This window comes from Haemorhous mexicanus, chromosome 5 (assembly GCF_027477595.1).
Source record: "Haemorhous mexicanus isolate bHaeMex1 chromosome 5, bHaeMex1.pri, whole genome shotgun sequence".
In the NCBI taxonomy this organism is placed as follows: Eukaryota; Metazoa; Chordata; class Aves; order Passeriformes; family Fringillidae; genus Haemorhous; species Haemorhous mexicanus.
The window spans coordinates 28,261,226-28,285,387 of NC_082345.1; positions in this window are offsets into that span (position 1 = coordinate 28,261,226).

The following is a 24,162-nucleotide window of genomic DNA, read 5'->3' on the forward strand; positions in this document are numbered from 1 at the left end:
TGTATCCACTTTGGATATTCTTGAGTTTAGTTCTACTCCAGGCATTAAACTTGTGTCTCTTGCATCCACAAGAGAAACCAATTCTGAGCTTTTTTCCTTACTATCAAACCCTGCTATGGAAAATAATTTTTTAATTGTTTTGTTAAAATCCCTACCTGTCAAGCTGAATTTCTGGTACAAGACCTATTCTACAGGACTTCTGTTTAGCATTTTAGAGTTGCCATTTTTAGTAACAACTTTCCTACTGTCTGTAAAGTGGGTACATAAAGGAGCAGCTGGTGGGGAGCCAGGCTAGAAGCAAATATGTAGGCAGATTCACTGACATAGTCTAAAAGTAAATTTGTGAAGTCCCAGATGTAGTGCTCCTACACTCCCCAGTTCCTGTACTGCAAAAAACCAACTACCCCAAGTTCTTCAGCCACCAGAATTCTACTAGAAGTACAAATCACTGTGATTACAGGTTCTTTTTATGATTCATGAGCACACTTTGTAGCATTTCTGAAGTGTAGTTTTATATCTGGTTTCTACTTATGTGATAAAATGCCCAGCCTTTCTGTCTCCATCTTTATTATTGTCACCAGCACCCTTCGGTCAAATCATGGTCTTCTGCATTAGAAAAAATGTATGCTCTTCTTTATCAGATACATGGAAAAGAGTGATTCTGTCTGTAAAGAGACCTTACTTTACACTCACCTTGAGTTTCAATTGAAAACATGTCTAATATCAAGCACAGAACAGTAACACTTTTATAGTCAACTGTGCTAATGAAAGCACCATATTTTATTTCATGTATCCAACCATTGCATGTACCCTCATTTGCTATTTAGCAGTGCTCAACAATTACATATGAAGGTCAGGGTTTCCTCTGCCCCATGCTTTACCATGTGTATTGATGTATTGATTTGTTAATATACAATTCTGATTTTGTAAATGATGCCATAAACTTTGGAGTCGTGAGGCCCCAAAACCCATAAACTGGGTAATGAGAAAGCAGAACTGTAGAGCTTTACACCTTTTGTTATCTGACATTTGCACTGACAATAAAACATTTTAGGAATAAACAGGCTATGGATCCCTGACTCAGGAAGCTTCAGGCTGACTCAAAATCTTCTTGTCTCATTTGATATCACCCACAGCTCTTGCACTGCTGATGCAGTGCTGCTGCCTCCCCTCACTGGCACCCAAGATCACTCATGCCTGTTGGCCATGAGGTGAATCAGGAGTGGACAGAGCCATTACTCCATGAGGGTAATGCCAGGCCATGTCCATGACACACATCTCTCAGTGTGCTGTTCTTCCCTAAAGCATATTCCCTGGGCTGTAACTTGCCCCATCCCTATTGAGGAGAACTTGGTACACGACAAAATGTAGATCTTCTTTGAACTGGAGGGTTTATTGCAGCTGGACTTCAGAAGCTAAGATGCCAATGCTTGAGGAAAACAGTCAGCTGCTGGGGGTTTCAGCTAAAGCTGCCATACTGTGCACTGAGACAATCAGCAATGATGACCTAGTTTCTGAGCATCCTAGGCTGGGTTGCTCTACTTTAGGAATTAAAAGCTGGTTTTACTGTTCAGCTGCAAAATAAGTAGGTGATTTCTCAGGGACTTATAACTAAAGTAACTGCCTTTCATTCACGTGAAAAGCAACAGTCATCCTTGTTTATATTAACTCACAATTTCATTGTATGTTTTGGAAATGCAAGGTTTTGTGGCCAAACACCAATGTGGGGATCCTTTTATTCTCTATTTCTGTCTCAAGATGCAATGTGACTTGCATGCATCTACAGTAAAGTGAGATATGGAAATAATAAATACTAGAATTATATTGATTAAAAGGAAGACACAAAGGGCAAAACATCCTATTACAGTATCTTACAAAGATCTATTATAACAAATGTTGGATTTATTGTAAAACCCTTCAGAAAAATATACAGGTAGGATTTAATAATTCTTAATTCTGCATTGAAGAAAATGGCTATTTTTCCATAGTTTTGAGGTTTTTTTCCAGATAGATTTCATGGACATGAATGTTTCTTTTTAATTATAAAAGAAAACTCAGATTCTTCTTTTAAATTATAAAAAACCTGGAAAGAAAGAGGAAACCTTCATAAAATGAAATAATTTTTGAGCTCTTTTATGCAATGGTTGAACTTAAATGTTCTGTTGTTGGAATCATTGAAAATATTTAAGTTTTTGCAGTGCACTAACACTTTTCACTATGGAGCATAAGGAATGCTTACAATCTAAGAAGTAAGACGGACATGAAGGACAAAAAAGACAAAAGTAGAGCAAAACAGTAGCTGATATTTTTGGTTCCATGATTTCTGTCTTGGTTTTTCAGTTTCAGGGTGGGCCTTTGTATATATGTCTATCTGCTTTATATGGCAGGAAAAATAAAGGAAGGGCTTGGTTGCAGGAAAAACAAAGAGAATGAGAGGCTGTGAAGGACCATTGGAGACAGGAAGTGCAATGCTGATGAAAGAAGGAAGTGAGAGCCATAAGGGAAGCAGTCCATCAGACAGGGTCAGGAGAGTTAAGAACCAAGAGTACTGTGCAATGACATCATCACTGCACCCACTGAAATTATTTCTGTGTCTCCCAAACCCAAACTCTGGTGGAGTCCCTACAGGAAAATGCTAAGCCTTCCCCTTAGCTCATATAAACACTGAGTGGTGGTGGCTAAGAAAATGACTGCATGGAAACAGTGGCACTGAATGATGAGAGGTGTGAAATGATGCAGCTGAGAACAGAGTGCAGATAAGAGGGACCTATTTGCCAATGTCCTTGCAATTCCACTTCTGCATATTTTGTAATTAAAGTAGAAATGTGTAGTTAAGCAAGTCAAGATACACATTTACCAATTCAGGATGCCTTTGCAATGTCATCTCTGTTGTGAAATCCCACTGTTCAAAACATCTCAGTTTTAACAACATGTTCCTCTAAGGTCCTCTCTTGAGAGGCAAGAAAGCTAATGCAGCCTTGCACACTGCATACTCTCCTGCATTACATGATTGCACAGGTTATATATTCAAATTCCTTTCATGGCTGCATGCCTGCACTGTAGCATTAAATACTTAGAATAAGGCTCTCATGAGTGATTTCTGAAGAGACTTTGTAAGCTACCAGGCCTAGTCAGTCAATTAACTACTAAGCCTGTGTACTACTGTGCTCACCTTACCTGCATGCAATAAACTTGGGTTAATATACCTATGAAAACATGTCTCTTTGAAGTATCCAAACCAAGCAAGGCTTTGCCATATGTATTACCATTACCTCACCATATATATATATATATCTATATTCATCCATGAACAGACTTGTATGTTCCTAATTGGACCTTCAGCAGGTGTCTCACATAGGTAATAATTATTTCATGGGTGGTTCTGTTTTATTATGGCATGCCAAAATACGTAATGCTACTGGTATGACCATCATAGACAGCTGAGGAATGTCACAACAAATGTGTAACAAATCATTTCCGCCACAGACCAGTGATCACAGTACTTAATTTCTAATGTAGGAAAACTCTTATTCTGTTATGGAAGCACGCATGAAGTGGAATGGTACTGGACATTAATTCAATTTTTCCCTTTTAAAAAATAATTCAAGGTCTCTTTAAATCAAAGTTTTTAAAATTGAAAGCATGAAGGAAAAAACCCTAGAATTTTAACTGAAGCAAATGGGTTTTCCTTGGCAGTTTCCCATTTAAGCATGCTAGCACATGGGAATTGATTCACTTGAAACCCCACATAAGGTCCTTGAAAAGGAACCGCTCTCTCTTATAAATATCCAGTGTCAAGAGGCAGAGAAGAGACAATGTGGAATGCTAAGATCAATTGCACCCTGTGTCCTGGTTCCAACCAGGATGGGGTTAAATTTTGCAGTAGAGGGGAGGGGGTGTAGCCAGGACCTGGCAGTAGTTCCATACCACCTCAGCCATTGCTGGGGGCAGGGAGGGGGGAGAAACTCACTTGCTTCCAGGGGAGAAGGGGCTCCTGCTGGTCGAGCAAGCACGGTGGATGGAGCAGTGGGGTAACGCTGATTCTCAGCTGAGGGAATGGTCAGCATGGCATGGCTGTGGTCAGGTCAAACTCTGCACTCTCTCTTTTATACACTTTTGTTATTAATACTCCTTCTGTTGCTGTTTATTTTCTTATTTTGGCCCGTGACCTTTGCCTTTTGTGCCTCCAGTTCTTCTCTCCAATCCGCTGCAGCATGGAGGCAGAGAGGAAAGGGGGGAACGGACTAGCAATGTGTGATTTGGAGTTTCATTGGGAACACTTAATGGGACAGTGCCATTCCTACAACAGCACGTTAATACTAGGGTATCCTACCAGTTGATCAGTGGATATTACATTTGCCTTCTGATCGTAAACAAATAAATGACAAGATATTTTTGAGACTGCCATATTGTAGGCAAGAAAAAGTTTAAGTCCACAGGAGGCAAGATCTGTTTGAGAACTTAGAAATATAGTGATGCTACATTTGTGCACCTGAATCCATGTCACTTTTTCTAGAAATATTTTTTGAGGGGGCAAACCATCAGCTTCCTCTCCATATTACAAATGTAATTTGCCTTTCTCCTTCCAAAGAGGTGCTTTTCTACAATTATGTGGTATTTTCCTTCATGTGTCTTGGTTTCAGCTGGGTTAATTTTCAGCTGGTAGAGTTAATTGTCTTCTTAAGAGTCAATAAGTATTTTGAATTACGTATGAGAATAACGTGGTTAAACCATGACACTGGGGAATAAAAAATGATACACATAAATCTGAATATGAGAGGAAAAAACCCAAAGGAACAAAACCAAAACAAATACTCAAAGCTGGTTCTAGAAAGCAGTGGTAATTATGATGCCTAGGTTTTAACATCAATGTACACCTCTTAAATTAACATGACTAACAAAGAAAAGACTTGGAAGACATTTCAATACAGACCAATGAGCCAAAATGAACATACAGGTACCTTAGAAGTGTTTCATCTTTTGCCTTAGAACTCACTTATTCTTTTTAAAGAAAACCAAAGGAAAACTAATGAGTCAGTCGGACTGACATAGTTCCAGGAAATGGCTTTATACCCACTGCCAGATCATATCAAGAGGACAAGGAATGACCTCATTACATCTGAAGACCAACAAAGAAGAGACCTTTCTAACCTTCCTGCTGGTTTCTGGCTTCCCACAGCAGCACTGACAAATATATCCAAGAAGCTGGCTCTGAGTCATCTCACCTGTTTTGGTGCAGTACACGTGGGAGTCCTGCAGGAAACGGGGTCAAGCTGAACCCATGTGTGTTTCAGATGAACCACTCTGCTGCCCGTCGCTCTCCATCCACCATTCCTCAGCCTCTCATTTCAAGAAAGCTTGCGTACAGCTTTCTCCTGTATCAACCTGATGTCACCCTCCTGTCTAAACACAAGTGCACCATGCAGTACAAGTGTTTGCAGTTGCAACTTGTTTATGAGGCTATGCAGAAAACGGTATAGACCTCCTTAGAGTGGCCACACCTTTCTCTCCTTCTGTTCTTCAGTATAGCCCCATCATGATCCCCCTGACAGATCCTCCCTGTGACAGATCCCTGCTATTTCTATGGAGGATCCTTCAATCATTAGGCCTTGCTCAAGCCAGCTGCAAAGACAAGCAAGGGGTGCAGCTCATGTTTTTCTCAACCAGACTCATCAATTCTTCACCAACTTAGAGCACCGCTGTACAATTCTTATCTTTTACCACAAGGTCTGAGTGCGCAATTACAGTCACAGCTGCAGATTCCTCAGATGCTCTCCAAGTGAATATCAACTCCATATCAGCTTGATGGTTGTGTAGAGATGAACTGCAAGTGAAAAAACTATGTTCAAGTGCACTTCAAACTGGGAAAAGAAATCATCAAAAAGTGATAAAGAAAACAAAATGTCATCCTTGCTGGCGCCTGGCCTAGTATTTGGGCAATAAAGATTTGTGCCATTTTTTTTTTTTTCTTATTTCACCTGCATACCTCTATAGATAGAGGCTGTCACCTGATGAGTAGCTGATAAAGCTCCAAGGAAGAGAGAGGGTTGAAGGATAAACTTGCTGAGCTCATATCTGCATCTCAGCAAAATGGCCAGAAACCTGACAAGTGAAGAAGGGAGGTATCTCACAGCCCTCCTCTGGAATGAGGAAACACTCCTAAAGAAACATTCCTGTCTGACTATTCAGGAGCACTCTGGCAGTCACACTCTCACCACCAGGGACTTTAACTAATGGGATGGAGGCCCCTTTGCAGTGAGCAACTCCAGTGAGCAGCTTGATGCCCTACACACCTCACTCTCACACAGTCTGACCTGGTTTCCTTACTGGTTAGATCTCAGGGTTCTTACAGCTCCCAGCTCCTGCTGTGTCAGGCTGGTTTTTTATCTTAAAGCAAAAAACACCAGCAACTCAGGATCTGGAATACTGGCTGGCAGATTTATAGGTTAAAGGATTTACCGGGTTTCTGGTTTTGTTTGGTTGTTTGCTTCTGTGTTTGTTTTTCTATTGGAAATGGTGTTATGATAAATCTCTTTTGACAATGGAGAATTTTGAAGAAAATAGAATTCTATCTGTTCTTGAACATCATGGTTCAAACTTCCTGCCTTTTATTTCCCCCAAGTTTTTTTTTTTTTTTCTCTGTGCTGTCAGCAGAAACTTGAAGGGGACAAATCTCTGTTATTACAGCTAAATGCTGAGGTATATATTTGTTTGTTCCTGAACTATTAATAGGATCTGAAGACAATCAGGAGATGAAACAATGGAGATTATCTATCAGGATGATGAAGAAAGTGTCAAAACCAGAGTCTACAAAATTTCCTATCATGCTCAGGCTCTCGATTGGAAATGCCAGATCTGAAAAGCTCAAGTTCATGCAGCACCAGAGCATGACAAGTAAACATCATGTTACAATTTCAAGACGTCCTTGGTTGAAATAACCTGCTAATGGAAATTCAGTGGTTCACTAACAGCATAGGAGAAATGGTTCTTGGCAGTTGAAATCTCTTGCAAAACCATATGGATCTATTTTAAAACCTGGGCTAAAGTAATTACACAGAATCCAGAATTTAGGATATAAAAGCCAGATGGAAGCCATTTCCAAGACACAGTGCAATGAAATTTGTTCCCAACTGAGCACAAGCACAGCCCTCTTCAGATGAGGCTGGCTGAGAGAAAGGAATTCTCTGATCTGATGTCTCTCCTTGACATAACTGTTGAACAAGAAGAAGCCTAACTGGGTGAAGCTGAAAGAGCTGAGATGGATAGTTTTCTCCCAGGACCACACTGAAACCCTTTCTTTGCAGAACAGAGCTCATCTCAGCCTCTGCATAGGTCATTTGATTCTCTTCAAACCCTTCTCTGTGTGACTTCTCTCCAGTCTGAAGCAGAGTCCTAACCCCTCAAACGAGAGAGGTAAAATCTGCCACCTTACAAGAGGTCTCCTGACCTTTGTAGATGGCTTATGTTTTGCAGGGACATTGTGTGCTTTTGATAACTGGCATTTTCTTACAAAGACACATTTTCAATGCTCCTGTGAGGGAAATATACTGAGTATGTCAAACAAGAACCTGCATGATTTTTTTTTTTTTGAGCCTTTCTCTTTCTGTGGTTGACATATAAAAGAGTGAAACTAAGTCAGACTTTGTCTCTTCCCTGTGCTTTCAGCTTTACTTCCAACTTGTATCACTGCAGAAAGATTCAAGGTCTTAAATTTATCCAGCAGAATTTTGTAATTTTGTTTGCACCAGGAAAGGCAGATAAGATTTGGATTCCTTGCAGTCTAAGGATTGTTTTAAAACATATTTCCCTCTGATTAGAAATTATTTCTGACAACTACAGAGTGTCCACAGTTCCAGGATAGATAAATTTTCTGGCACTTCAGGGCTGAATAAATAATAAAAAAGGTAGATTATTTCCAAAATGACCCCAGGAGATCTTAAGAAGCTGAGAGGATAAAGCATAAGATCACCATAATTAACTGGTGTTATATTTATTCCCAGTTCAGCTGAGAGAGGTTACTGGCAGTGAAATTTATGCATTATGAACCTGTGAACTTACCATTTTCTGCACAGTCAGAATCACAGCTTGTCTAATCAGTGTTTGTATTGATGGAAAGACAATCTGAAAACCAGAAAAATATAACTGTCAAAAACTGATACAGTAGAATCATACTCAGGAGTGGTACTTGGAAAAAGTAACTTTGAGATTGGCTGCATCAGTGTCAAATTTTCTGTTCTGTTTTAAAGTAGTAACCAGCTTTACATCAGCCCTAAGTCAGCTATCTGCAAAGTCTCAGAAGTTCCCCAGGCATGAACTGGATGTTGGGACTTCCTGGAAGTCAAATGGCAAACCAAATTATATTATTTGGCTCTACAGATCTGAAAAAATCATAAAATTTTTTTTTTTTTTATCTTCATGGCTAGGCTTTGAGCTCTTTTCCACATGAGTCACGGCTGATACTGTTGGAAAATGTGACTAGTGTTTGGACAGAACTTCTCAACACATACAGCTGTAACTGTCTATGAATCATAGATAATTACCTGTCATACAGCAAAGGCGTGGAAGCAATGGAAAAAGCTGGACAGTGGAAAAAGTTATTTGGGTCGCCACACAATTTTATCACTTATTTAGTTTTAATCAGAATTTGCACACTACCTAAACTTCATTATGTTCTCTAGTTTCTGCACCTCAAGACAACTTAGCAAAGAGTAATTTGAAACAAAGTGGTTTCTCAAAAAGGATGGCTCCAGATTTTTCCTAGCAGATGACATTTCTTGCTACTGGATTTCCTCTTTTTTTTTTTTTTTCCCCAGGACATAGTGTTCCAGGACTTGTAGCACTCTTGAATTCTAAGTGTAAGCACTCACAATGTGGAATGCCTAGCATTCTAGTTTGCAGGACATTCTGTACATGCTCTGTTGACCTACATATGCCTTCTGGGCTTGCACAAGGACACAAGGCAGCCCTGTTAACTGCCATGAGTCATCACACAAGAATTCTATTGAAATGGGGGGGTGGGGGGAAGGAAGTGAAAAAACAACTAGCAGATTCCAGAGAAAAGCAAGTAGCAGCCTGTCTTTTTTACAGACAAAATTTAGAGGGGTTTTCTGGTTTAGTAAGCATCTTGCTAGGAAATCCAGGGAAAGTCAGAGCCCCGTGGGTTTTGTTACACTACATCTAGCCTGGTGAGTGGAAAGACTGTATCAGACTGTATTAGAGCATAATGCTGACCTTGTCTAACTATACTGAAGTCATTGTCCACGTGTTTGTCTCCTCTATCATTCCAGAGAGAAATTTTAGAAATGCACACAAGCACAACCCCTTTTTATCAGCGAAGACAGTCTTATCTTGAAGAAGAAACTTTTAGAATCTGGATCAGCTGTGTGAAGAGTGTGCAAATTAATCTTTACAAATATCAGGTCCTCGAGTTAAATGGCCAAAAAGGTAAAGTCAAGTGAAGACAAGCTCTGTTGGGATGATGAGCAGTGTTAAAGAGACTTTCTCTGGTTTAGTTAGCTGAGTTAGTCCTCAGCTTGTACCTTCCTCTGAAGCAACTAACCCTGATTATTGTTAGGACAGAGCATACTAGATTAAAGTACTCTACCAAAGTAATGTTTTCCTTGCTGTAGAATGGCCAGAGAAATATCTTGCTAGAAACGACTTTTCCTAATGCTTTCTGCTTTCTTTCTGTCAAAGTGTTTTTCTCTCTTATAGGGAGGATGATTTTCTCTCTCACGACTATGTGCCAGCAAACAAAAAATACCTAGATTTTTCCAATTTGTAAAATTTAAAATTTTGTTGTTGTTATTGTTTTAATAGTTATTTTTGACAGGACCAGAAAAAAACCTAGAGGGACTTATGTGATAATTAGGATGTGGGGGAAGTGGCGGAAGGAAGTGGCAGAAGGAAGTGGCGGAAGGAAGGAAGTGGCGGAAGGAAGGAAGTGGCAGAAGGAAGGAAGTGGCGGAAGGAAGGAAGTGGCGGAAGGAAGTGGCGGAAGGAAGGAAGTGGCGGAAGGAAGGAAGTGTCAGAAGGAAGGAAGTGGTGGAAGGAAGGAAGTGGCGGAAGGAAGTGGCAGAAGGAAGGAAGTGGAAGGAAGGAAGGAAGGAAGTGGCAGAAGGAAGGAAGGAAGTGGCGGAAGGAAGTGGCGGAAGGAAGTGGCGGAAGGAAGTGGCGGAAGGAAGTGGCGGAAGGAAGTGGCGGAAGGAAGTGGCGGAAGGAAGTGGCGGAAGGAAGGAAGGAAGGAAGGAAGGAAGGAAGGAAGGAAGGAAGGAAGGAAGGAAGGAAGTGTCGGAAGGAAGGAAGGAAGGAAAGAAGGAAGGAAGGAAGGAGAAGGACAGTACAGAAAGGAAATGGGACTCAGCTGGCCAAGAAAAACAAATAGAACATGGCGGATGAAAGCAAGGGGTAAAAGGAGCAGCCAAGGGACCTTCTTGTGTTCTTACTGTGAGAGGGCAGGATGGTGCCACAAGTGTTAAAAAACTAAGCTAAAAAGATTAATAAACCAGAACCTGTCACCTTGGTTTTTCCAGCTGTTCTCAGGCTAGAAGTGACTGAAAGTTATTAATTTGCTTAGTGGTTCTCAGCAGCCTGTGCAAAATGAGCTGACAGTTATTTTCTGAGGAAGTAGTGTTCGTATCCCTCTACTTCATGTACTGCTTCCACAACACAGTTCTTGGGTTGAGAACCCCTGCTGGAAGGCTTACTGCAGCAAAACCATGGCAACTAAACTTCTTTTTGCTTTAACAAGTGTCTTGTGGACATGTCAGAGAAGAGCCACAAGGGGAAGGAAAAAGTAGATGGATGTAAAAGTTTATATTCTCCTACCCACACTTCACTGCTTCTGAGATTAGACAAAGACTGTCAGTGTTCTATCTGAGGCAGAGAGTTCTCCTTCAAATACAGCTCACCTTCAAAAACACCTTATTCTACTATTGTTAACACTCAGCTGGAAGAGGAGGACAACACCAGCTGCACCATCACTCCACAGGCTGGCCCTGGGGGCTGATGTCACCTTAACAGGGATGAAAAGGTCAGCTGCTTGCTCCTACCCCTAGTTGCCTGCCACCCCTATTCCTGTGCTGATAAACCCTTTATGGAGATGTACTTTACACCAGACAACAGAAATCACTGGTTTGAAATGTAGCTTTACAGAAGGGTTGGTTTTCTTCTTTTCACCCCTCTCTTCAGTGACCTAATTAACAGCGCAGCTTCATGCACCATTGATCTGATTCACTGAGGAGGGATAAATTGCATTAGTGAGGGAGAAATATGAGGAGGAATAAACACCTTGAGGGTTGGGATCTGATGCTGAGAAAACAGTATTTGTAAGAACTGTTTTGGGTCACCTGGTGAAGGGCTGTCTCTTTGTGGGAGTGCTGGGAGAAGCTATGTCAGATGAGGTTTCGAGGTCCTGAAAAGCTCTTCCCCATGACACCATCCTTGCTCATGGGTCTGGTCACCAGCAACTCTATTGCTTTCCTAACAACTGTTTCCATGGCACTGCCATGCAGATATTAGTCATGCTGGCTGGAGAAGATGGTGTACAAAGGTTCAGGCTCCAGTGCCAGTCACCTCTTGTGGGGGAGGGTGGCAGAAGGAATCTAGACGGGACTGGTTTGATGAGGGTGTGGCCTCTTTCAAGAACTTGTAAGGACAAGGTCCATATTCAGCTGAACCGCCTGCTGCATTCAATGCATTCCTTCACTGGTAGTTGCAGTAGTAACATAGTTTCATTTAAAGCATGAGATAGCAGGAGCTTAAATCACAAGCAGTGGTTGGAGGATTTCTATTGCTCAGAAACCTCTCCTGAGATTCCTTGGCATTGAAGCCTGAAATCAGAAAAAAAAAAAGTGACGGCTTCTTCCATCCACTTTTGGAAGGACATGCCACAAGCAGCACTGCACACAGGCCTTCCTGCAGTGCCAAAACAGGAGGACTCCAGAGCTGCTCTGGAGCCTGGTAGTGCCTTGGAGTTGGTATACTTGTGTAACAGGTTTAGCTGGCTCTTACATAAGGCTCTTGGAGTTGTCAGCATTTCCAGCGCAGTAGCCATCACCTCTTGGAAGCTGTGAACTGACAAGATTTTCTTCCCCACTTGAAAAAAAAAAAAAAAAAAAAAAAAAAAAGAAGCTAGTTACAAGGCTCCTCTGTATGCCTTTCCATACAAAATCTGTGCATGTGATTGCCTCTCTCCATGGGCTGGGGAAAATCCTTCATTCTAACAATAAAGAGCCAAAAAGATAAAGGCAATGGGAAACCTCTGCATACATGTTTAGACCTGTGTTCCCTCTGAAACTGCTCTGATATGCTGAGGCTGGGATATGGCACTGATGCTGAATATTCTCACATATATCACATCAAAAACATTTGTGACTCAATACTTCTAGTCCCAGGCTTCATCAACATGCCTGCTCAAGGATCTCCAGCTCTTTAGTGCCTAGGAGAGCCCTTCTTCACGGTTAACTGCATCCTCAGACCTCTTTTGGTCTGGCTTTAGGATGGGTCCAGAGGCAGGGGGAAAATAAAAGATGGCTTGCAGACCTCCTCTCTGACACCTTGCTTACGTAATGCTCTAATCTGAGTGCAGGCATGGTCTGGTTCAGCTTCTGATCCAAAACAGTAGCGTGGATTCAGATCTTCTACGTGGAACAAATAAATAACCACTCTGACAAATTCTGTCCCTTAGATTCTAAGTAAATACTTTATTAGTACTTGCTTACACATGAAGCTATTGCTGATTAGATCCATGTGTACATACTTTTGTTCTAAATGAGGAATATCCATGCCCAGTTACCGAAAAGCAGCCATTGCACTTTTAAATTCATCACCTCTCCCAACTCAACCTAACCTCATAGTGCTGACGTTAGGTTACTGAGAGTTTGTCTGCCTGCCAATATAAGATTGATACTCAAAACCAGAATGCTCTTCATGTTAGTTAAGAAGAGGTGAGAATAGCTGTTGTGCTCTTAAATTTACACCCCAGCTTTTTTCACAGTTTTTCATTTATAAAGACAGCCCTTGATCCTTTTGGTTTTCTGGCTGTGTCACCCTAAAAAACTGAGCTTTAGTAGGGAAAACTCTTTTTATTCCACATGTACAATGATGACATGATATAAAGAATGTTTATTGGACAAATTTCAAGGGAAAAACATATCTACATGCTTATTTGAATAAAAATTTCTGTATAATAGCCAATGTCATTGGGCTTAATTTGTTCATCTATTTATAGATGTTTAATGTTGAGTTTATTATATTGCCATCATGTCACTATGCCCAGCCATTTTTACAAATAATTTCCTTTGCCTCATAACACCTAATTCCATGGAAAGGTCCTCTTGCAGTTAAATGTAAAACTTATCTGGGGATCAAAATATTCCAATCACAGTGTGCACACATTAATACAAATGCTTCAGTTATGGTTGAAGATTAGTAGTGAGTGAGTAGTCATTGCCAAAGAAAAGGTGTAGGAGAAGAAAAGCAAAAATATCCCTGGCTTTTATAAAACTTTTCTAATATTGAATTTTTAATTTCATGTTTTGGAACTGTTCTTCCTGATTTCTTAGAGTTTGACTGACAAAGCTAAAGAAAATTCAGCCATTCCAGTCTTCATGACTAATAGAGCCATGAGGCCAAAAATGCAAAGAAGAGATGCAACTACAATGCAAGAGGCATGGCTGCCAATTTTTTTTTGTTCAAAGCAGGGGCAAAAGACCCTCCACTATTGATACATATCCACTTGCAGTATCTGCTGGTACAAAATGTACCTACCTAAATAAACATTTCTTAGTAGAGGCAAGACCTTCTGTTAAATGTCCTGTGCCCAAGGACAACAGGGTAATCTTGGTGCTCTTTTATAAAATTTGCCTTTATTGATTCATGTCTTCTCTGCCAACCAGATGTAACCAGATTGCCTAAATCACATGAGACCAACAATCTGGATTTGGTTTTAGGACTTGATCACATGAGAACAAAGGCACAAGTTAGCTGCCATGACCTACTCAGTTTTCTGGGAGGAGATGCAGCCTCTCGATCATGATAAAGCCCTCGTGTCAGTGGGCACACATGATGGTTTTTATGAGATTTGCTGTACCAATGAAGAAGAGCAAGTTCATCTCTTATGTAGAAATCTGTCTTGTCCTGTGGGGAGTGGGGCAGGAGGGGGCAGTTATTGGTTGCACCTCTGTTTTTTTTTTTGAGCAAATAATGCATTCCTCCTGGCAGCTCACAGTCTGCTGGCGGCCAGCTCGGCTCTGAAATACGAGCTATAGTAGATGGGGGAGGGAAGGTCAGTCTGGAAGGGTGTGGGAGAGGATTTCCATTCCAGACACAGGCTTTTGGTTAGAGCACTACTGTTCACTTGTGAGTTAGCTGAAGGATCAATGAGTAAAATTCTTCCTCCTTCCCTCTTTTTCTAGCAATCCTAACATAAGCGTAAAGGAAGATAAACACTTTTTGCTATTTTTCCCTGGTTTCATAGCCTGATGGCATTGAGCATTTCACAGTAAGACTTTGAAGAACTTCTGCCTTTTCATTTTACATATGGAAGTACAGTTTGCTCGAAAATATGTGTCCTGCTCAGATTACATAAAGAAAAATTCGGAACTATGACATATGCCCATTAGCAAGACATAAATTAGTGATATTTTGAATTCTGCTGCAGTGTCTTATCTGTTTTCAGTGTTTTTCTCTCACTTTGAGAAATAGTTTTTTATATATCTCTGTTGGCATTTGGAAAGTTATACCCTATTCTATCAAACACTGAACACTTTGTGTAACCTCGGCCTTAAAGAAAAAGAACTCACAAACAATGAGAGCAAAACAAGAAACAACTTATTTAAACAAGTGAATTGCTGTGGTAAGAGGCACTTAAAAATTAAGCATCTGAAATCCATGACATTCAGTACATATGTTCCTTCCTTTTAGCCAAGAGATACACAATACAAGTATGGGGCAATGTGTGAGCCAGAACTGGTACAATATCCTATATAATTTCCCAAATTATTGCTCAAACTTCGAGAACTGTCATTTACTTCTAGTAAAGATTAGAAATGGTAGTAGGTTAAAAATGACAATGGAAGCAAGAGGCACGTTGATCAATTCCACTTCTTCGGAAAAACTGTACACAGAGATACCGTCTAAAATCAGCAAGAACCTAATACCAGGAGACACCTTCTTAGAAAATCACTGGCAAAATAGAATTCTCCCATACAGGTCTGATATTTGTCTGCTTTATTTGCCAGCACATGCATATATCTGGCGACAGAAACCATTCTCTGGCATTGTAAAGGAGTACAAACTTTTCTAATCTTGGTTGAAACTAGGTAGTTGTTGCTTAATTAAAGTTAATAATGAAAAATTAATCCTGAAAGTTCTTTATTCCAGTTCAGGAAAAGAAGTGTTACAGAGAATGTTCATTAAAACACCCATCACCACCACCCATGAGTAAACTGTGGAAATCAGAAAAATGCATTCATAAAAGTTTTAACTCAGACAAAGGCTATTGTCCAATCAATGAATACCATTTAGAAGTTATCTCCAGGAATATTACATTACTAATCTTATCCCAGCTCTGAGGCAAAGCCCAATAACTAAAGACCAGATGAATCACAATTTCTTGGTTATTTCATAGCTTAATGACCTGTAAACATGGATGTTTATAAACCATGGTCTGCACTGCAGTACCCAAGATACATCATGTTTTGTACTATGAACTCTAAGCTAGACTATGCCAATCAAAACCTCTTAACATTTAGAAGATAAACCTGTGAGAAAAAAGTACACCTTATAGTGAGGTCTCTGGAGGTATTTTGACCTCTGAAGGATTTCTGGAAGTAAAGCTGCAAATCTACTTGTTCATTAATTCCTAGATTTTATCTGTTTTATTCTTCATTTAACCTTCTTCCTGGTTTATTCCTTTCCTCTGTGTCAGGTTTAATTTTTTTAGAGTATTCTAGAGAGGGCAGTACTAGGACCCAGATGTTATTCTATACCAACTCATACCATTGCCAGGGAAAGGGAAAGGGCCTCTCTTCCAGGGATAAGGTTTTCTTCTGGTTAAGAAAACGGGGCAGAGGGAACCATCCAGTGTTGTCTATTATCATTGTTTTTCTGTGATAATAATTTCTTTTCTTAAATTCTCTGTGGTCAGTATTGTTGCTGTTCCTGTTCATTTTCTTATCTCATTGCTGTTTCAAGTAAATTGGTCTTATCTCAACCCGTGATCTTTGCCTTCCATGTCCTCTCTATCTCACAGGGGGTAAGCGGGGAGGAGGAAATGGGGGAGTGAGAGAGAGTGGCAGTGTGGTTTGGAGAGTCAGTGGGGATGCTGAATTGGGGAGTACAAGTCCTAAACCACAACGCTCAGCCAACCTCCATCATTTATTGTCCTTTTTCAATCTACAATCCTTTTGTTCTCCTTCCTGTGCTGTGTGTAGTTTTTCCAACCTGTTCTCTCTTCCCATTCTCTTCATCATAGTCGCTTCTCTTCTGGCGCTGTCTCACAGGACCTGTCCTCAACTCTTCTAACTTTATGTTTCACTTTGCAAGAAAGGAGACAGATGTAGTTTTGCATTCTTCTCTTTTTCCTTCCCTCTTTTTGTCAAGTTCTGAGTGACCAAAATACTTCAGACTGTAAAAAAACCCAAACACATTCATGACTGTGCTGCCATTTAAAATTAGGTAACTGCTAATGTATATTCTTAATCAAGACATCTACAGAGGGAGAAGTGTTCTTAATTCTTCTCTGACCTTCTTCAAGCGACTTTTCAGAGGTAGTCAGGTCTGGATCTGGCCATCATATGAATGAATCAGGTGGTGTGCAGCAGACCAGGTTTCCCCCCCTACCCTCAGGTAACTTAAAAGAGACTGCCAGACAATACCAACTGTAGGTTAAAGAAAAGACTTATGATGCCCTAAGCCTTTCCAGCAACTCTATTCTATTGCAAATGACCACAAGCCAGAAAACACTAATGAAAGTTTTAGAGCATGAGACTTCTGGAGAAAAGAAAATCTAGAGTCAGTACCTTCAAATTTTATTTCTCATGAGTCCCCATTATTTGTTAATTGCGATTACTTTGATATTAACAGACACTTCCTAATACATCATTACTGAGGATTCAGAATAGTTTTAATCATAAGAAAGTTTTATATATGGGACTTTTAAAAGTATTTTTATGTTGTAGCTTTCCACATTAGGCTTTGACAATTTTCCATGTTTAATTTCAGCTGGAAAGTATTTTTAAATGCTCCAAGCAAAATTAATTCATCTGGGGTTTTTTGTTTGTTTTGGTGTTGGCATTTGTTGTTGTTATGTTGTTTTTCCATTTGACTTAACAGCACAGGAGAATAAAGGATTTTATTCTCTAAATACCTTATTTACCAAGGTTCCTATTGCTGTGATCGAGAGTCCAAAGTGGAGAACAATCTCTCTTGCTCTCAAAGATTTGGAGAACTTTGGAGGAACAGTAAACTTGCCCTGAAACCAGACTACTTCTAGTCTCAGTTATCCTAAGGGATGTAACACTCCCTTTTCCAGTGGGAGGTAATTAGAATTCCCTAAAGCAAGTGAATAAATGAAGAAGTTTTTACTCCAGCTGTTAAAAAAAGCTAGATTATGATCAAATATACAAATCAACATGTGAGGTTTTAACAAAGGTTTTAATCTATAAACTGCTATAGAAAATTAAGGAAACAGAGTAACACAGATAAGCAATTACTCATCTCAGAAGTATATCCTATTGTCTGTATTTTAATCCTCAACAGTAACAAGGCACAAAGCATTTCCTAAATGCTACAGCAACAAAGAATTTGATTTATTTTGCATACATAACAAAAATGAAAAAACCTTGTTGAAGTCTCAGGATGATAGAGGAAACAAAGAAAATGCTAAATGAGTAGTGATCAGCCTGGATCAATATGTTCCTAAAGGAGGGAAAACAACACACTGTTCATGTGCCTACATTTCTTTGTGTTAGCAGTAAGTTAAAAACTGACCAAAGACTAACAGAATGATTCAGGCTTTTTTACAATTACAACCAACAAAAGCGATTAGGCAAGGCCCAACTTAGTAACAAATACAGAGACTTTGCAGAGTTGTAAATTGTTAAAAAACATGAGCAATGCCCAGACTAACAATGGTAGTCTACCGCACAATTTCTATTTCCATCAAAAAACACAAGGCTTTTGCGGATGTTTCCTTTGTTGCATAATTTTTGATTAATTCTGTACATTGCACATGGCCAAGATCTTGTGAAAGAAAACAACATGTACTGGAAATGTGGGAAAAAAGTATTGGAAAAGACCTCTCTAAGATGCTCAAGTCCAACCATTAACCCAGCACTGCCAAGTCCACTGTTAAACCATGTCCCTAAGTGCTACATCTATGCATCTTTTCAATACCTCCAGGGATGGTGACTCCACCGCTTCCCTGGGCAGCCTGTTCAAAACTCGACAATCCTTTTCATGAAAAATTTTTTCCTAATATCCAGTCTGAACCTCCCCTGGTGCAACTTGAGGCTATTTCCTGTTGTCCTGTTACTTGCTACTACTTGTTACTTGGGGAAGGGACTGACCCTCCCACTGGTTACAGCCTTCTTTCAGGTAGTTGTAGAGTGAAAAGGTCTCTCCTGAGCCTTCTGTTCTACAGACTGAATATCGCCATCGTCCTCAGCTAGTCCTTGTAAGACTTGGGCTCCAGACTCTCCACTTCTGATTATCCCTAGGAGGTCTGTCTGCATAGTTAAAATTCAGCCAGGTCTGGGGCAGAACAAAGTACCTCTGTAATTCTGCAAACACATGCTGTATACCACAATGGCTTAAATCTTGAGCTGACCAAACGTAATTACATACACTGAAGTTTGATCAAGACGTTATGTTCAATGTCAGGACAACGAAAAAAAAAACATGCTCTAAGATTTTCTGGAAGGGCATTTCCTTAGTTCTGTGGTTTTATACTCCATTAAAAACATCAGGCAAACTGAGAACTAAATAAAGAGATTCCATTTATAAGCACTCAATTTTACTAAGCAATGCTTTACAATATGCTTGTACATGTACAATTTACACTGAAAAGACTGTATTTCTTTTTCATTTATCTTGCAGGACCCATGTTCAAAGTTTGTTGTTGCCTAAGCGACAGTGGATGAAAAGCAGAGAAAGCAAAATATTTCACTGACCATCCTATACAGCTTTAGACACTTGTGATAGTCTTAATTGTGCCTATGGATATGGAATATTCAATTCTTACCTTTGCAGATAGGTGAAAAATGACTGCCAATTAATTTTTATTTAAAAATCTAAACCTCAGTAATCTGAGAAGAGTAGCAGAGCCTAGCAGTTAGCTGTCAGATGATGGATGTCCTGTGCATGACATGACTTGCAGTGACCTTCTTAACTCTCCTTAACTCATTCTCATCTTGAGTGAGGAAATTTTTTTCATGCCTACCCTATAAAAGGATCTGTGACACAGGTGACACAATGTTGTTCCTTTAAAGCGCTAAAATGTAAACTCACCATGCAATGCATTAACTATGAAATCTGAAATACGCAAATAACGAAGAATCTACTTCATGTTTGATTCATTTATTTGACACTTAGTCTTATGGTTACACCACAATGCTATAATAAACACTCTGGGGGAGATAGTGGGAAAAAGAAGAGAGAATAATGATCTTTTATAATTTAAACCCATTTCTTTCTTACAAAAATTTGATATGCTTCAAACATAACAAAATTAACACACCAAGTCTGGCTGAAGCAACACATATTCATCAATATTTAAGAGACACAGGCAGGAAACAGTTTATTTGTTGAGTCACACTTCTCAAATCAGCATGGGTAAAAAAATCTGTCTGCAACAGGAGTTTACAGTTCTGTGTTGGTGTCACAGATAGTCAGGTCTAACTTTGAAGTGCAGAAATGCTTCAAGATGCAATATCCATGAAACTAAAAAACAGAAATGTTGGATTTAGTCTCTTTCTTTCTCTGATGAGCCACAGGGGCACATTTTATTATTAAAACAGAAACACCCAAAGCAGAAGCAGAATTAGGAGAATAAACTGTCCCATGGATTTCAAAATAATTTTAATACCACAGTACATAAGGGGACTCATCCCCATCATTTTGCAATATGGAGTATCAGAATAGTACAGCACAGCTAACTTACCCAAACCACGACACCTGACTGTACTGCAGTAACCAATAAATATACTAAGAACATTTCTTGTTACATTAATTTTTCTATCATGAGGATCAAAAGTACCTGCTGCTAAGCTATATTTACTTGTGTATCTTTTTGGAGGAAAATAAGGATATGAGCAACGGGCAAATCTCTTTTACTAATCACATTGAGCTGAAACACAAACACCTCTGGCCCAGTGACTTTGTCCATAGCTACTGCTTATAAAACCTGAATTTGTCCAAATTGACGTATGCTAACTCCTCTGCACTTTAAGGAACAAAATACACGTCCTGTGGCTTCCTACACCCTTAGATTCTGCCTGAGCTAGATTACATCCTGTGGCTGCTTTGGAGTTATCAGAGAAGCTCTACTTCTGGCATGATATGTGACATTACTGCTGTGTGGTCACAATTTTTATCAATGGCGTTTCTAAATGGATCTACAGAGACTCTAAATGGGTCAGGAAACCAAGGAGAAGAGCATGTTATCTGCATCACCATTCCTACCTCTGCCAGCAATGAAAAACTGACTCAGTTACACACCAAGGAACAAAAAACCCCCAACACAAACAAACAATTAGTAAAACCACTGCTGACGATGGACAGGTGGATAGGGCATCTCTCTCATTTTTCAGAGTTATCTGGAGAACAGTATAACCCAGCAGGAGTCACAGGGATGAAAGACTGAAACCAGAGGCAGATCAAATGCTCATGAGGAGATTAAAGACACACGGAGAGATCAGAGCTAATACAAAAAGAGGGGACAAGGCTGTTTTTGCTCTTCAGTATGATGATTAAATGATTTGAGTTAGCTGTTAAGCTGAAACCACGAGCCAGCATATATGGCGGTTACCAGCCCAGTGTGACAGAAAAACCAAAAGAATATGAACACCAGTAATTGACTTTGTCTCCACTGAAGTAATGGATACAGGTGTAAAGTGTACCATTTTTTAGAAGCTGATAAACTCACTATGCTGTAGATCGCCACTGAAAGAGGATTTAGAAAATACAATGTAATTAACAGTAATTTAGGCTGAGAAATAATAAAAAAAATCACCTTCTACTAGCTTAAGTATTAAAGTGTTAAATTGTTACCCAAAGAAAGTCAGGAGTCTGTGGCTCAATGCTCCACTGACGAGACACTTTATTAATGAGACAGTATCAGCCACGGGAAGAAAAACAGCAAATGTATTTCATGGGGCATTGTTGCTTCCCCTACAAGAGTTCAGATGCCATTTTGTACTTCGAAAGGTACCGCGGCATAAAGGTAATACTTATGGATTTGCAAACACAGGGGAAAAGGAAGCTAGAAAAGGGGCATTTCAGACCAAAACCCTGAGCCTACGGGTTACGGAGAAAACCCCAGTTTCTTTCTTCGTGCATAACCAGCGATTCAAAGGCTCCCCACCCACGCCAGGAGGTCTCAGTGGCGCTGCCCCACACAGCCTTGTCATCCCTGCAGCACGCTGGGCACACCCCGGCCAGGACTGCTCCTTGCTCCCGCCGGGCAGGAGCGGGATGTGTGCACTGGGACCCGCACCGGGGGCTGGGGCTGCTCCCCGGGGCGCCTGGGCCGTGTCTGGGGCGGTCACTGCCCTGCGAGTTGCCCACGGCAGCGGCCCCTCAGGCCTGACCCTGGGGCGCCCTTCCCCCGCCGCTCCCCTCCCCCTGCCGCACAACCGGCTCCTCCGGCTGAAACCCGACACCAGGGCCTCCTGCCCCGCCGCCGCTCTGGGGCCCCGCGGGGCGCGGCGGGAAGCCAGGAGCGGATTCCGGCTGGAGGCGGCTCCAGCTGCCGGCGGCGGCGTGGCCTGGCCGGGCCGTTTCGCGGCTGCCGGCGGTGGCGCGGTGCCCCGCTCCGCGGGCTCTGGTGATCCGTGCCGGAGAGTAGCGCCCGCCCGGCTGCAGGGGCGGCCTAAGCAGCTGCTGTGTCCTTGCAGCGCCCCAACCGGCCCAAACCGGCTCAAACCGGCTCAAGCCGGATCTGCTTCCCTGTTCCTCGGCATTCTCCCGCCTCCTCCTCCTTCCCTCCCCCCCTCGCCCGGGCCTCCCTCTCAAAGATACGGCAAAGTTGTGCTCCCCTGCGGCTTCCCCACAGCCCAGCACAGCCCCCACCACTGCTCTGTGCCTCTAGGGCTGCTACTGATCCTGAATTCGTGTATGTTGTCTCTCTGTCCTGGCTGCCTAACCACATTTCTATTTCCTCCACACTGAGGGAAGTACTTTATTTTAAACATTTGGGGTTTTTCCACTTAGAGAGGAAATAAGCTGAACAAGCTTTTCTGGTTTTGGTGAAAGCTGCCTCTCTGCAGGGACATGGCTGCACCTGGGGTGCTCCCCGTCCCTTGCTCCCCTGCAGTTGTGTGCAGCTTTTGTTCCTGCCTGCCCCATGCTTGGATGCAACTTTTTACTTGCCTGGCACAAGACCGTAGCTGCTCTGTTCCTTTTTATCACAGCCTTACAAGCGGTGTGTCTCCATTGCCAGCTGCCACCATGGCAAAGAAAGGCCTCCCTGTGCCTGCCTGTTTTCCCCAGTCACTCCCGCTAGTACAGGAGACAAACCTGGGTGTTACCCTTTCCCTTCTCCATGCAGATACCAGGAAGATAAGCACACCCTGTCTGTGTCAGCCCATTACCGCGGAAAACGCTGCTTCTTCTTTTCCCCTCCCTCCACCAATGCATTCCCCACTTTTACAGATCAAAGGAACTGGCCTACTCCACGTTGGAAGGGATCTTGTCTGGAAGTTTGGCTTGCATTTCCTCCAGCAGCATGTGGAGCAGAAGGGAGACAGCACGCCCCACCCTGGCAGTGCTGGGGGATGTCTCTCAGCTGTATGGAGACAGTGGCTAGTACAACTTCTCTGTGGCTGAGTGGTTTTGTCATGTTATAAATAAGTAGTGCAATGGTTGGTTCTCACAATTAAGAGATTAATATTATGTGTATGTTAAGAGAAGTTTTACATTTTTATGAAGTGATTTTTATGTGTTCTCCTCATAGTCCTCTTTCCATTCCTCCTTGTATTGTTGTCACTAGTTGGGGCATTTGGGGGAGGGCAAGCTTGTTACTAGGAGGCGCGGCACCACAACACCTGATCTCCAGTCGAGGTGTGAGAAAGTGATCTCCACCAATGGAGGGCAGAGAAGGAGTTGACTAACAAGACTTTGGGAGGTGCCAAGGGTATAAAGGGCACAGTGTCCATTTTGTAGAGGAGTCTGTGGCTGCTGGTCACAGACTTCTAGTGCTGTAATTTTTCCTTATTCAGTCCTTAGTTGTATTTTGTTAAGGTTTAATAAACCTTTGAAGTTTTTAAGCGAGTGTTGTTTCTCACAGTCAGGCATGATTTTTATGCCACGCTGAAGTGGTATCTGTGCCTGAGTTTTAGGCAACTGTGGTATGCTTTTTCCAGTTTCAGTGAAAACTTTGTTTTTAGACCTCCATGCTTCTGAAGGCATTGACCTTACACACCTGAGGGGAAGGAGTAGATATATACGTATGCTGCTCACTTCCCTGGCTTTGGTTTGACCTTCAGTTGAGTAGATCTAAAAGGCAGCAGCTGCTGAAGATATTCCCACTTTCACCTGTGCTACCTTTGGTATTTGTCAGACACCTCTTGAAGTCAATTTAGTTCACTGACATTTTAGATGCTACCTTCATCCTCCAAGGGAAATGCTCTGCCAGATCCCTGAGTTTAGCTAGCTCACCCGAGTCCGGCAAAATGCAACCAACTGTAGAGTAGGTCTACTGCACATGTGGGGTGAAGCAAAGGAGTAAACAACCCTATTAGTGGCAGCAAGCAGTGGCAAGCAAGGTTAATTTGTTCCCCTGTCAAGCTGTTTGTGAACAATTCTTCCTTAACGAGGAGAGGCAACCATGTGTACCTGCACCTGCATCTCCAACATTCATCATCTCTAGGGGTATAAGGACTAGATGTAAAGATTTCTCCCACAGGCCTATCACGACCATGTCTGGATGTAAATATATGT